We start from the raw sequence: 12,834 nt of genomic DNA, 5'->3' as shown, positions 1-12,834 counted from the left end.
CCCATCCTCCCCTCCTACCTTCCTTTTCTTCCTTCCTTCCTTTTCTTCCTTCCTTCCTTTTTTCCTTTTTTCCTTTTCTTCCTCCCTTCCTTTTTTCCTTTTTTCCTTTTCTTCCTCTTCCTCTCTCCTCTCCTTTTCCTTTTTTCTTTTCCCTGTTGGGACTGCATGTGAATCTATCAGAAGCGACAAGACATATAGCTTATTACTGGACACTGGCCTCATGTGGCACCAAGTCTCATGGGGACACCAGAACAAAACAGTTGTTGCTTTACAATGGGTTTTTAACAGTGGCAGTGGGGGTCACATCAAATGGATCTATGCTTCATGCAGCTGAGGAATATATGGAGGATGCTGAGAGCCTGAGAGCACTCTTCTCTGAGGATGTTTGATGTTGAAGGGAGCACTACAGGATGCTCTGAGAACCCTGTGTGTACAAGAACATTGCAGATTTGTCCTCTCACTGATGCCCAGTGTCATGACTGGGCAGGTGGTGGTAATCTTGTGGGAGCAATTTCTTTTTAAGGCTGAGATGTTGACACAGTAGAGGAACATCCCACTGGATGGCTCTTGGGAAGCATTTTCTGAGACACAGATGGCAGCAGGACCTGACTGATTTATGTCAGGCTTGTGCTGACATGATGAGATGTTGTGGCTGCTGCTCCTTCATGGAGGTGGAGAAAACAATATGGTGAGGTTAATTCATAACATCACACAGAACTGGAAGAGGAGCCCCAAAATCCACAGATGGGGAAAAGAGCTTTTGTGGCATCATGCAGAGCTTGCCCTGATTGTCCCCACAACAACTGTCTGAAGAAATGAATGCAAAAGAATAGTGGCACTTGGCTTCATATCTGGGACCCTGAAATTCCTGAGTTTGAGGTGTCTCTCTGTCACCAGAAAGAAGGTTGGGCTGTGTGGGCACTGAGAGAAAGCTGGTGTTTGCAGCCATCTCAAATTGCCTGTTTTGCATCTGCTCTCTGCACAGCATGGCCTGCACGCTTCCTAGGTCCATGCAGAGTGTCCTCATCTGGCATGGTCTGTGAACACAGCAAGTTATTGACTGGCAGGTCTATCATGGGTAAGCCATGGTTGTTTGAGAGGCAAGGAAATAGAAAGACCCTCGCAGGTCTGGGGAATGTGAATGCCTTGTGATACATTAAGGTGAGATCTGTGTAGTTTGAACCCCTTAAATCAATTTTTAATCAGCTTTTATTACACAAGAACAATTTATTATAGGCTTTGTGTGATTATAGGCTTACCGTGAAGTTTACTTACCATAGTTTTTATAGGCTTATGGCAATTTTAGTTTTTTTGTGTTAATGACATTTTGCAACTTTGCTAAAAGCTTATCTGTGCAACTTCCCATCCTTTCTACCCTGACAGAAAGGAACATTGGTGCAGTTCATTCCATTTATTAACCAGCCTGTTCAAATGAAGGAAAAATTAATGTAATGGAGTCAATACAGATTGGTTTTTTAAATGCAAAATGAGTGTCACGTGCTGTAAACACTGAACAAATGCACACACCTGCATAAAACTCTCGATACCATGGAAGGACAGGGCTCTAATGTTCCTGGCATGATGGCAGAGATCAGATTCCCAGCAGCTGGAGTTGTCTGTGCATTGCTGTGTATTTCATCTCTTTCAATGGACACAAGCTGAAGCAGGAGGGAGACATAGACCCACCTACTCTGGGATGATTTCTGAGGCACTGGTGACTGAACAGCCAGTCGGGCATTTAACAAGGACTGGGATATTACCAGCATGGTCCTGGCAAGAGGGAAATGCTCATGGACCTCATTAACAGACTCCTGAGACTCCAAGGCACAAGGACTGGCAAGCCTTCCTGCAGCAGCAGAGGGAAACTGAAGGAAAACTGAGGACTTTCTCTATTCCAGGCTCCCCAGACACAGGTGCTAGCCCAGACACAGGCAAAAGATGCTGCAGGCTGCTGTGAGCAGCAGGGTGATGCTGGCGTTGCTGCTTGCAGTGCTGTGCTGCAGCCGGAGGGCAGCCAGCAGGCTGCTGCTGAGCACAGATCCAGTGGTGACGGACACAGCGGGGACAGCTGCAGCAGCTCCATCCCATCTGCCCTCCTCCTGTCCTGGGCATCCCCCGCTACTTGGTAGGGTTTGCTTGGGCTCTGCTTTGCTGGGTGGAAGGCTCACAGAAAGTGATTCAAAACCCAGATATCCCTTAAACAAATATATGTGGTAGGCTGGCACTGCCTTTTTGTCTTGTGTTTCTCTTGTAAGTATTATCATGAGATAAAATGTGATCTAGCTGTGAAAGCCAGCATTAATATGAACTCCCTTCTGTGTTTGAGCCAGTCAGCGTACTAAGGCTGGTGTTCAGGCTGATTCTCGTGGCAGAGATGAGAAAGTTACACAATAGACACTGGAGAATCGCTTTAAAAAAACCCACAATCCTCCATTGAAACGCCATCCAGCAAGGCCCAGCCGCAGCCCCGGCTGGGCCCAGGCGTGATCACATGAGCACCCAAAACAATGAGCACACAGTGCAGAAAGCTGAGGCCATTGAACTTTATGTCACTTCCCAACTGCAGCATTACTCATAATTTATGGCTGTACTCGCCTTTCAACCTTTAAAACCTTTTTCCCAAGTATTTGCAGCATTCTCACATAAATATTGCTACAATAAGTAACATCAACATTTAGTAGCTGTTTTTCAAGAATAACCGTGTGACACTATTATGGCATTCCATTAAACCAGCTGCAGTGTGTGCAAGGCCTAAATCAAATCGTGCCTGCTAATGGTAACATCTACACATATACAAGAGAACAATGGGTGGGAAAACTTTGTTCTGTGTTCCGAGACATAAACCACAGCTTTGTCTCCATTCATGGTTATGCGAGATGTCCCTCTTCGCTGAAATGACCCAGAGTGGACGCAGACTGGAAACTACATCCAAGAGCTGTTTGTTACCTTCTTAAAAACAAAACAAAACAAAACAAAACAAAACTGCCATTGCCAGATCTGTGATTGTATTTATTTATAGGAAGAGAAATGCGTTACAAAGGAACAGAGAATGCTGTCTTTTCATTAAAGCTTTCAAATGTTGTCAAATGATTAGTGAAAAAAATTCCTTGCCAGAATTGTTCACTGTCCAAAACGCATTACAACGACTAAATGTAAATGACAGATAGTTAGTGTGTATATAGATATGTGCTTAATTGCCCTCATCCCTCCTGTCTGAGGAACGCACTTAAGCATATGCTCATTTAAACACATATGCTTCATTTCTGCTTAGATCAACGGGTTTTGAGTATGTGCTTAAACATAAGCAAATGCTTAAGTGCTCTTCTTGGGTAGTGGTGCTTTCCCGAGGCAAAGCTGGAGTGATGTTCTTTTGGAAGCAGCTCTGCTCTTTCCTCCCTCTCTTTCCAGCTGCTCTGATGGAGCTCTCCTCCTCCTTCCTCAAAACCAGCTCTCCCCAGGGAGCCCCTGGGGCTGGTGTCCAATACACAGCCCAACGGACAGGGCTGAGGACAGGAGAAACAGCAGCACTTTGTCAGAGAAACCATGTACAAACTCCTGTTTGTGTTGTTCGGCAATGCTTTTGGATGCACTTGGGAGCTGTATCTGTTTTCCGCCATCAGTTTAATTAAGATAAAGATACGGAGTTTAGGTTATATTCCCATAAACAACAGGGCAGGGATATGAATGATTTATATGGGATTAATTGTACTTGCAAAGCACAGGTTTGACAATATGAATAAACAAAAATGCCATGTGAATCCAAAAAGAGAATAAAAGCATGAGATTGTTTTTTTCTTAATTACTTTCCCAAATTCCCACTGTCTGTAAAACAGCAACGCATGTTTCACAAGAAGTTTGGAGGGCTGGAGGCCGGACTGCACGGGCAGTGTTCATCAGGCTCATCCCAGAACAACCTGGGAGGGTGGATGTGGTCTAGCAGGAGGAGACTCACACCACTGCCTGCCCCACAGGTAGCAGGTTTGCCTCCAATGGCAGCAGATTATTTGCCTTTTTTTTTTTTTTCCCTGGCACTGAACTAAAGAATGCATTGTGGGAAAACCATCCTGACACATGACACTGTGCAAAGGAGGATCACAGCATGAGGCAGCATCAAGGGGCTTACTTGGCCTTGATGCACTCTTGCACAGCATGGGGCTCCAGAGATGAGTGTCTCTTCCAACTGAAGCACTGGTGCAATTTGCACAACTCTCATGAGAGCGCACGGTGAAGCTGCTCTCAAAGCCCTCATGTAAACACGGTTGGGGGAAGAAAAGAGGGAGAGAAAGAGCCTGCACCATGCACGGGATGTGCACAAAAGGAGGTGGTTCAGAAGGGCTGAGCCAAGAACGAGGGCTGCTGGGGAAGGAAGGAGGGTGGAAAGGAGCAGAATATGAAATCCAAATATCAGAAGCAAAGGGAGAGGCACAGAAATATAACCGAATGACCAGTGCAGCTGTGAAAGGGGCAGGCAGGAAAACAGAGCATGTAGGGCACTGAACGGCAACACGCAACTGGAGGTTCAGCTTTCAAGGCAAAACTGCGGTTGAAATGTGCTCTGAAGAATTTGTGTCTCAGATACGCAGCCCTTAAACTTCTTCAAAACCTCCTAAGTTCAGATAATAAGTTTGCATAAAGAGAGGGAGGGAGTGAAAAGCAAAACTAAAGGCGCTGTAAGTGCTCCTCGCTAGCCTGTCTCTGAGCAACAGGCCCTCCTGTACTCTCTCTCCCTTGTTGCTCCTGCTTATCATAATATGCCACTTTTGCGCATCAAATTTACATTTCAAAAAATGCTGTATCGCTGCTCCAAAATTAATTATTAATCTTTCATCAGTCCCTTCCACAGATACATTTTTAACTTTGATTTTGCTACCCGTTTCGGGGGAGGGCTGGGAGCGGGGGGCGGGGGAGAGCAGCTCCTTTAATCTTGTCACCGTTCTGTGGGGTTCTCTGCTCGCACGGCTGCCGCTGCCAGTCCCGCGCGTCCCTGAAGCACTCCGCAGCTGCAGCAAGCTCCGATCGCACTGAGAGAAGTTTTTGAGAGCAGGGAGTTTTCAGCCTGCAGCGTACGGCTGCGAAAGAACCACATCTCCCCTTGTCTGACCTGGCATTTCAGCTCACTGCAGTGAATCTGTGCTGGTGAATCGAGCCCCAGGCTGGAGAGCAAGGTGGACTGTGTCATAGAATCATTGAATCATTAAGGTTGAAAAAGACCACTGAGATCATCTCATTGAAATATGCCCACGAGGAGGAAAAAGAGCAGGTCAGATTCACATAGTGTGCCCAGATTGCTGTATGGAGTCATTTATCCATCAGTTCATCATATTGACCTGTAGAGAATAGTCCAAACATCGTCTACTTATTTGGAAAAGAAGCTCTGGAAGCGTGGCCATTTGCTATTGGTCTATAGGAAGAATAAATCCTGTAGAAGGAAAGCAAGAGGAACTAAGGGAGCAGTGTGTCAGATGTACATTGGGAGGTGCTGGTTGTTGGTAGACTGTATGTGTCCCATCTCTGCCTTGGGGTTGGGCCCAATAGTACAATCTGCCTGAAAGAGTGGAAAAAGGCTCAGACAAGATGTGGTTATGATAAGAGACTCTATGGATTACAGGATAGATGTATTGAGAAAGTGATGAGGCATTGGCATGCACTGTCCAGAGAATCTGTGAATGTCCATTCCTGGAGACATTCAAGGCCAGGTTGGATGGGGCTCTGAGCAGCCTGATTTGTTGACAGATTTAATGGATGGCAACCCTGCCCGTAGCAGAGAGGTTGAAACTAGATGATCTTTGAGGTCCCTTCCAACCCAAGCTATTCAATGATTCTATGATTCTGTTCTTTTTTACCCGTACTTTGCAAAATGGCCAAGTGCATTTGTTTGCAGATGTGAACGCACACATACACATGCATGTTCCCCAGTGATGTGCAATCTGTACTTCCCTGCAGCTGAAGAGCTCTGTGCAAGTTGCTTCCTTGAGCTGAGAAGGAAAAGCTTGCCAGACTCCCTTATGCGCACTGTGTTAAAATAATGTTCTGCTCAAAAGGGACAAAAATCACCTCTTTGGAAGACAGCAACATGACATGGCATCTAGTCAAGGGCTGAAGTCTTCCAATTATGAGAAACTATGTTTTACACTGCACTTTTTTTCTTTCTATTCACATGTATAGCCCAAGAAATACATACTATTTTCAACAACTCCATTGCCACTATTTGCTGGGTATATGTGTGGGTGAACATCCCTCAGGATGTTGGACTTAATCAGAGGTGAATTTGGATCAATAGACTATCACTTGCAGGAAAATCAGATAAAGCACAAGGGAAAAATAAAGCTGAAAATGCAGAGCAAAACACATCTTACTTGTTTTCCAACTCATCCCCCCACCCCACATGTATCTTCACAACATCGTACTTGTGCAAATTATGTACTTGTACATAAGTTTGTCACCCTGGCCATTCCTGCATCCTACAGGTTATGCTCTTGTACCAGTAGTGCCTATAGCACTCAAATCCACTGCGAACGCTGCAAACAGCACACGCTGTTGCACCTTTATTTAGGCTGTGTTTCACCACAAACAAATTAGCATTTTCATGGACACAGACAATAGCACAGCATACCTATACATAAACATTATTACATCTGGCTTTCACAGCTGGAGGAACAGAGCCAGCAGAGTTGCCAGAGGTGTGAGGGAGTCACAGCAGCAGTCTTGGACTCCATCTTCTAACAGCAATCTGAATCCTGTGAGCTGCACATCTGCCCTCTGCAATTTTCTCTGTGCAACAACTCTGTGAGTTTTTTCAAAGCAGGCTTTGCTTTCCATTTGTTGACACTAATTGTGTAATTGTGTAGAATCATCAGTGCAACTTTGTCTATGATGCCTCCATGAAATATTGGAAAAGCAGTGCAAGGATTCTCCTTGCACATTCCCTGGCAAGTGCTGTAAGCATAGGTCTTGTTTCATAAAAATAAACAATGCTTGTGTGGATATGTCACAGATGTTACACCCTGTTGAGTGCATTGAATTCCTCACAGTCAAATAAAAATAGCTGGATCACGTAACATCAGAGTAAACGTGGTGTCAGCAGGAATGCAACTCATGCAAAATCCAATATTGGCCTTGGGAAATGTCCCTTTTTGTCCACAGAAGAGCTGAATAATGCTCAAGGCCAAAAAGGCTGCAGATTTTTAATCAGGCACTGACTCTCCTCAACCAAAAGAGGCTCCACTTTCTCAATGAGCTGCCCTCTCTGCCTGCCCATTTCACCAGCCTGGCTGAGGAGTTGTGTGTTCCAGAAGAAGGTAGAAAGACTATTCTTGCCTTTGAGTGCATTTTCTTTCCTTTTTCAACATTACAGAAGGCTTTTTTTTCATCCCAGAAACTTTCTAAGGGTTAGTCTTTGCTGTTTTTATTTCAACAGGCCTAAGGTATTCCCTTGATCTCTTTTTGTTTTGTTTTGTTGCTTGGGGCAGGCCTTTCCAGTAGAGTGCAGCCATAAAAGCATTTCCTGATGAAAAGAGGTATGTCTGGAGTGGACAAGAGAAACAACTGAGAGCATTAATTCATCAGCATTTGGGACAAATGATTGTCCTGAGAAACCATCAGCAGCCCAGCAGCACTTATCCCAGATACCTAACACCTGTATCTCTAGCTAGAGGTATGCTTGCTGCTCCAGGACCTTGCCCAGTCCTTGTCCTTCCCACCCATGTTCCCCTTCATGTGTCATGAAACCCTGTATAGAGTTTTAGCTAGTGTTGTTCTTTCCTACTTACTTCCCTCCGGGGTGAGATGCAAAGAGCTCCCTTAGCTCCTTGTTCCGGCTTCTCTCTATTCCGTGGGCAAGGAATTAGGTTGCGAGTGGCTATTGTCACCAGTGGAAGCATCTGCAGCCATTCCTGTGTCCCATTCTGTGATTCTGTGATTCCCTGGGTGGAGGAGCTTCAAGCACTGAGCTATGCTCCACTACACTCCGAATTACAAAGTGAAATGATCACAGGAAACATGGACTGAAATACAGCTGTGGAAGTTGCAGCAGCTGGAGAAGGAGGGCAATCAACTCAGGAAGGGTGGAGGAACAGAGGCAGTCTCTTGTAACCTGGAGCAAAGACTTGCAATTGCAATGACTATAAATGCTCCCTCCCAGCAAAATGTTTCCTCTCCAAGGGACAGTACATAGCTCAAAGAAAATCCAGTAAGCTACCTAGGAGGATTTGATGTGGAAATAATTTCAATATAGCTGACACTTTGCAAGCTCACAGCCAGAGTCAGCATCTTCTTTGGCTCACAAACTTGCCAAGCTTTTTGCAAAGGTGTGCTCATACAATGAGGTTAAAAAGATGTATTATTTAGAGGGCCAAATCTTGAAGCTTAGGGACAAAGTTGTCTTGAGGAGCTCACATACTGCCTGTGGTGCAGTCTTGTCAGATGACATCCAACTGGATTCAAAGGGATTCAGAAGTACAAATAAACTTAAATCTGACTTTCTTTCCAGCCTTAGGACCAAGGGCACTACTGAAGCACAGTGTCACTGGAAAAGACCTGTGACTTTTGCCCTCAACCTATACTCATCTGTTGGGTTAGGGGTTCTTTGCCTTCATGGAGAAGTAGAACGAAGACAAACTGCTTAATTTTGAAATTCATATCTGTAGGTGAGCTTCAGGAGGCTGGAAAAGAACAGAGAAGACATCAAAGATATCTTCCATACACCCCAATCTAATGAAAGTTTTTCTCTGTGCCCAATTCTCTTCTCATTTCTCAAACAGGAAAATAAAGTCTTTGTGCTATTAAAAACTAATTTCATTCATGTGAGGCATGCAGTAGAACAGTGCCATAAAGTGTGTGTGCTTTTCCTGTGCATGACTTAATAGAAGGTAGCACCTCTGTCTTGACTATGTCCTTAGGCCATTTACCTTGGCTTAGACTCTTGGTCCCATTCACCTCACGGTGCAGGAAATGCTGTTATGAGTCCCAAGAGCTGTGAAAGCATTCCCAGGCACTGCTATGCATCTGGAGGCCCTTGGTCTGAGCAATACCTGAAGGCACAGAGCTGATATACATGTACCAGGATTAGCCTGTCTTTTGGCCACGAACTGCTTGGGCACAGCTTATCTCACTGCAGGGTCGTGCTAGAGATGTGCTAAGATGCATAGCTGCTCTAATGCAGATTTTTCTCTTTATAAAACACCTGACACTAAAGTTCTAGCATTAAACAGGGCGGATTTTCATTTTGCTATGACTGACAATCTGTTTGTTGCCTATTCTCCCTTTAAAAAACACACACACCACTTTATACTAAATTAAAACATTGTCCAAGAAAGAAAAGAATTTCAAAGTTAAAGAAGGCTATTATGAAATAAAAACATTAAATACACTACAGTGAAATAAACTAAAATGAGAAAAGGTGCAGGACAGGAAGAGAGAGAGAAGGAAGGATTAAAAATAGACTGGTTGCAAAGTGTAGCTAAACATGTTGTTAAGTGATGCATTTTCCCCTTGCCCACACAGGCCCCAAGAAGGTGGTTTTGTAAATCAGGCACAGCCGTACCCTGTGGGTTGGGAAGCAATGTGCTTTGGTGAATAGGAACTCAGCGGGAAGGTGGGCACTCCCCCATGCCAAGTGCTTCTCTGATATTGATTGCGCCTATGACCTAAGGCAACTTCCTTCCACAGTGCAACCTTTCTGAAAGCAAAAGAAAGGTGGTAGGAAACTGTGTTCAACTTTTTATCCTCCTGCTTACACCAGGAATTAATCAGGTATGTTGGGATGCATGTCTGAGGTCAGGTTGATTCTTTACTAGAAGATGCCTGTCTGCTTCCAGAAGGTCAGGAGCCAAAACTCTGAGAAAGCTGAAATAAGATGAGATAAAGCCTCTCCTCCTTAATGTCAGTATGAAGGCTGCTCTGAAAGTAATGCCTCCTATTTTATTATGTTGGCCCACAACATCAGAAGCGGATGCTGGTGATGTGGCAGTAGAGTCTGGGCCTTCCTGCCAACATTACATTACATTTTGTTGCTGTGTGACAGATGGCAGCAGAGGGGAAGTCTGACACAGTAGCATCTGACATAGAATTGTGTATGAAGTAAGGGTGTGTCACTGAATTCCTCCATGCAGAACAAATTGTACCCCATAGTATTCATTGACACTTGCTGAATATATGGGGACCAAACAGTGTATGTGAGCACAGTGGGGAGATGAGTGGTGCATTTCAACAGTGGCGACAGTGATGTGAAGGACAAGCCATGCTATGGACAGCCATGCAGATTTTTACAAGCATGGCATGCAGACTCTTGTTCATCACTTGCAAAAATGGATAGCTACTGTTGGTGACTACACTGAAAAAGAGTGTTTTATAGATGAAAATTAGCTCTATCAAATAGTGTTATTGCGTTCTTTATTATAGCTTCCACAGAAATAAATAGGAGGCATTACTTTCAGAGCTACAGACAACCAACTAAGTGCCATCAGGCATGGCTCTGATAGCACATTAGTCATTCAGGAGTAGCAAAACAGAGAAGATGCTCTGGCAGCAAGGGCAGAGCAGCCAACCTTAGTGCTGCATTGCAGCTGGGAACAGCAGCAAGTGAAGGGAGAGATGCCTGCACCAGCACTAGCAAGGGAAGAAGAGAATGTCATCTAACAAGGACATCTCCCCTCTACCGAACAATCCAGCAGGAGTAAGCTGACAGCTAGGAAATAAAACATAATTTTCAATGTCCAAAATAAAAAGCAAGCCAAACAAAGTTCTGAGACCAGCTGGAACTTGTTTACTCACAATGACCAATAGACAATGTGTCTCAGTGTAGGCCACCACCACCTCCAGAAGGTTTCACTTTTTCCTGAAACATGAGGACAATTTGTTTGCTCTGCTTTTTTTCCTCCTTTTTTTTTTTTTCTTTCTTAACATGTGTTTTGAACCAACTATTGGCCAAAGCACCATTTTTATTTACTCTGGTAACCATATTTCCATACTGCATTTTTCTGCCTCTAAATTTTGAGCAAGTGATCTCCCTGGAAGGTAACAATTCTTATCCATTTGGACTATCAAGCTCACTGCACTTGCACAGGGCACAATGACAGTTGCCTGATGAGCTGTTGGATTAAGCTGTGAGCTCTTTTTTTTTCTGCAGAATAAACTTGTCTTATTCTCTTTTGTCTTTGTTCTATATCATGCCACATTCTTGTTAGGTGCATTATACCAGTAGTTGCAGGAATACTCTGGAAATCGAGAAGTGTCAAAATCAGTGGGATACAAGTACTTACTCTTTGCTGGCTGCTATTTTCCCTAACCGAAGCTGAACCAGTTGCCTATCCCTTAATGCACACACCCACTTTCTCCTTAGAACTACCTGAATTGATTCTACTGATGAAGAGGGAGGTTGGCAGCAACCCCGTGGGTGAAGAGTGACCTTCCCTTCAACACAGTGCAAGCTAGGGTGTATCAGGACTCTCATTTGTGAACGAGCACAGCCTTTGCACACTGTATGGATCAAGGGTTTTACATAAGAAATGGAATGTTTCTAGATAGATTGTTCCTCTTCCTGTGCCCCATGGACACTTCCTCTGTGATGGTCCCATGTGGGGGCTTTGAAACTAGCAGATGAGCATGAAGGAAGAAATGTCTGCCCCTGAAAAAGTATGTGAGGACACCTAGGAAAAGGCTTCCTTTCATCTAGATTAGGAAACTTGTGCCAAGAACCTATATTTTCCCTTTGTACTCCACTTACTAAGAAGTGATACCTCATTCCTAAGTGCTCTGCAAGAGGTCACTGTCAGATGAGGAAACTGAATCAAAAAGCACTGAATGAAAGCTCCAGGCTCAGTGAAGTTCCTCAGTTCCTCTGTTTTAGTTCTAGCCACTATATCTTCAAGCTTATGCAGGGCAGGAGGACTTCTGCAAGACTGTGGGGGACCTGATGCTCCTTTAGGTGTTTTTGGCTGCCCTGAATAACCCTAGTCTGTGTGAAGTAAATGGAACTGCAAAATGACAAGGCCACAGCTGGTTTTAAGTATAAGGGTATTTTTTACTGGAATACCCAAATTCTTATATTCAATATCTGATAATCCTATGTGCACTTATTTCCTGACTATCCTTATCCAGAGAGCATTATTATTAGTGTTCCATGGATTGAAGTGGTGCCTTACTCGTCTCCAGAAGGGTTACAGATGCAGGGATAATCTCTAGTAGAGAGAGGATTGTTCTTACTTCCCTACACCCCAGCAAGCAGCCGTTCTCTCTCCGGCCATTCCTTCCACACATTGTAAGCAAACCCATACACTGTTGCCTGCAGAAGAGCTCTCAGAAGCTATAGAATAGGCATTGCTATTTGCCCCTTAAAGTAGTAATAGAAGGCTAATTAGAATGGCAAGGAATGTGTACAAAAGAGGATGGAAAAAAAAGAAAGGAATGAAAATGAAGTTTCATTGGACCATGCAAACAGACAAAGAAGTAACTCTTGGATAGCAACAGAGGGGTTTGAAACATCTTTTGGTGCATTCAGTCTATCGCCTCTTCACTCCTGGTGGAAAAGATCACATATATCATCTTACAGTGTTTATTGTTCTTAATAAAGACCTACACCGATGGAGCTCTCACACTGACTTCATACTCTATTGTATTGGCTTCTCGCTAACACTTATCAGCTGAAACAACATTATAACAACAGAGAGCCCGGAGTGGTGTATTTTACGATGCCTCTAGAAGAAGGGGGTGAAGTGGGGGAGGGTAGGAGCACTCCTTTTCTTAAAAAAAAAAAAAAAAAAAAAAAAAAAAAAAAAGATGAAAAAGATGGGAGTATAAAAGCAAGTGGCCTCTGATAATTGGAGCCAGACTTGCTGG

The sequence above is a fragment of the Tympanuchus pallidicinctus genome, unplaced genomic scaffold (genome assembly GCF_026119805.1).
Source record: "Tympanuchus pallidicinctus isolate F22 unplaced genomic scaffold, pur_lepc_1.0 scaffold1, whole genome shotgun sequence".
NCBI classification, from domain to species: Eukaryota; Metazoa; Chordata; class Aves; order Galliformes; family Phasianidae; genus Tympanuchus; species Tympanuchus pallidicinctus.
The sequence above is the reverse complement of the archived record's forward strand: the minus strand, read 5'-3'. Positions refer to the sequence as shown.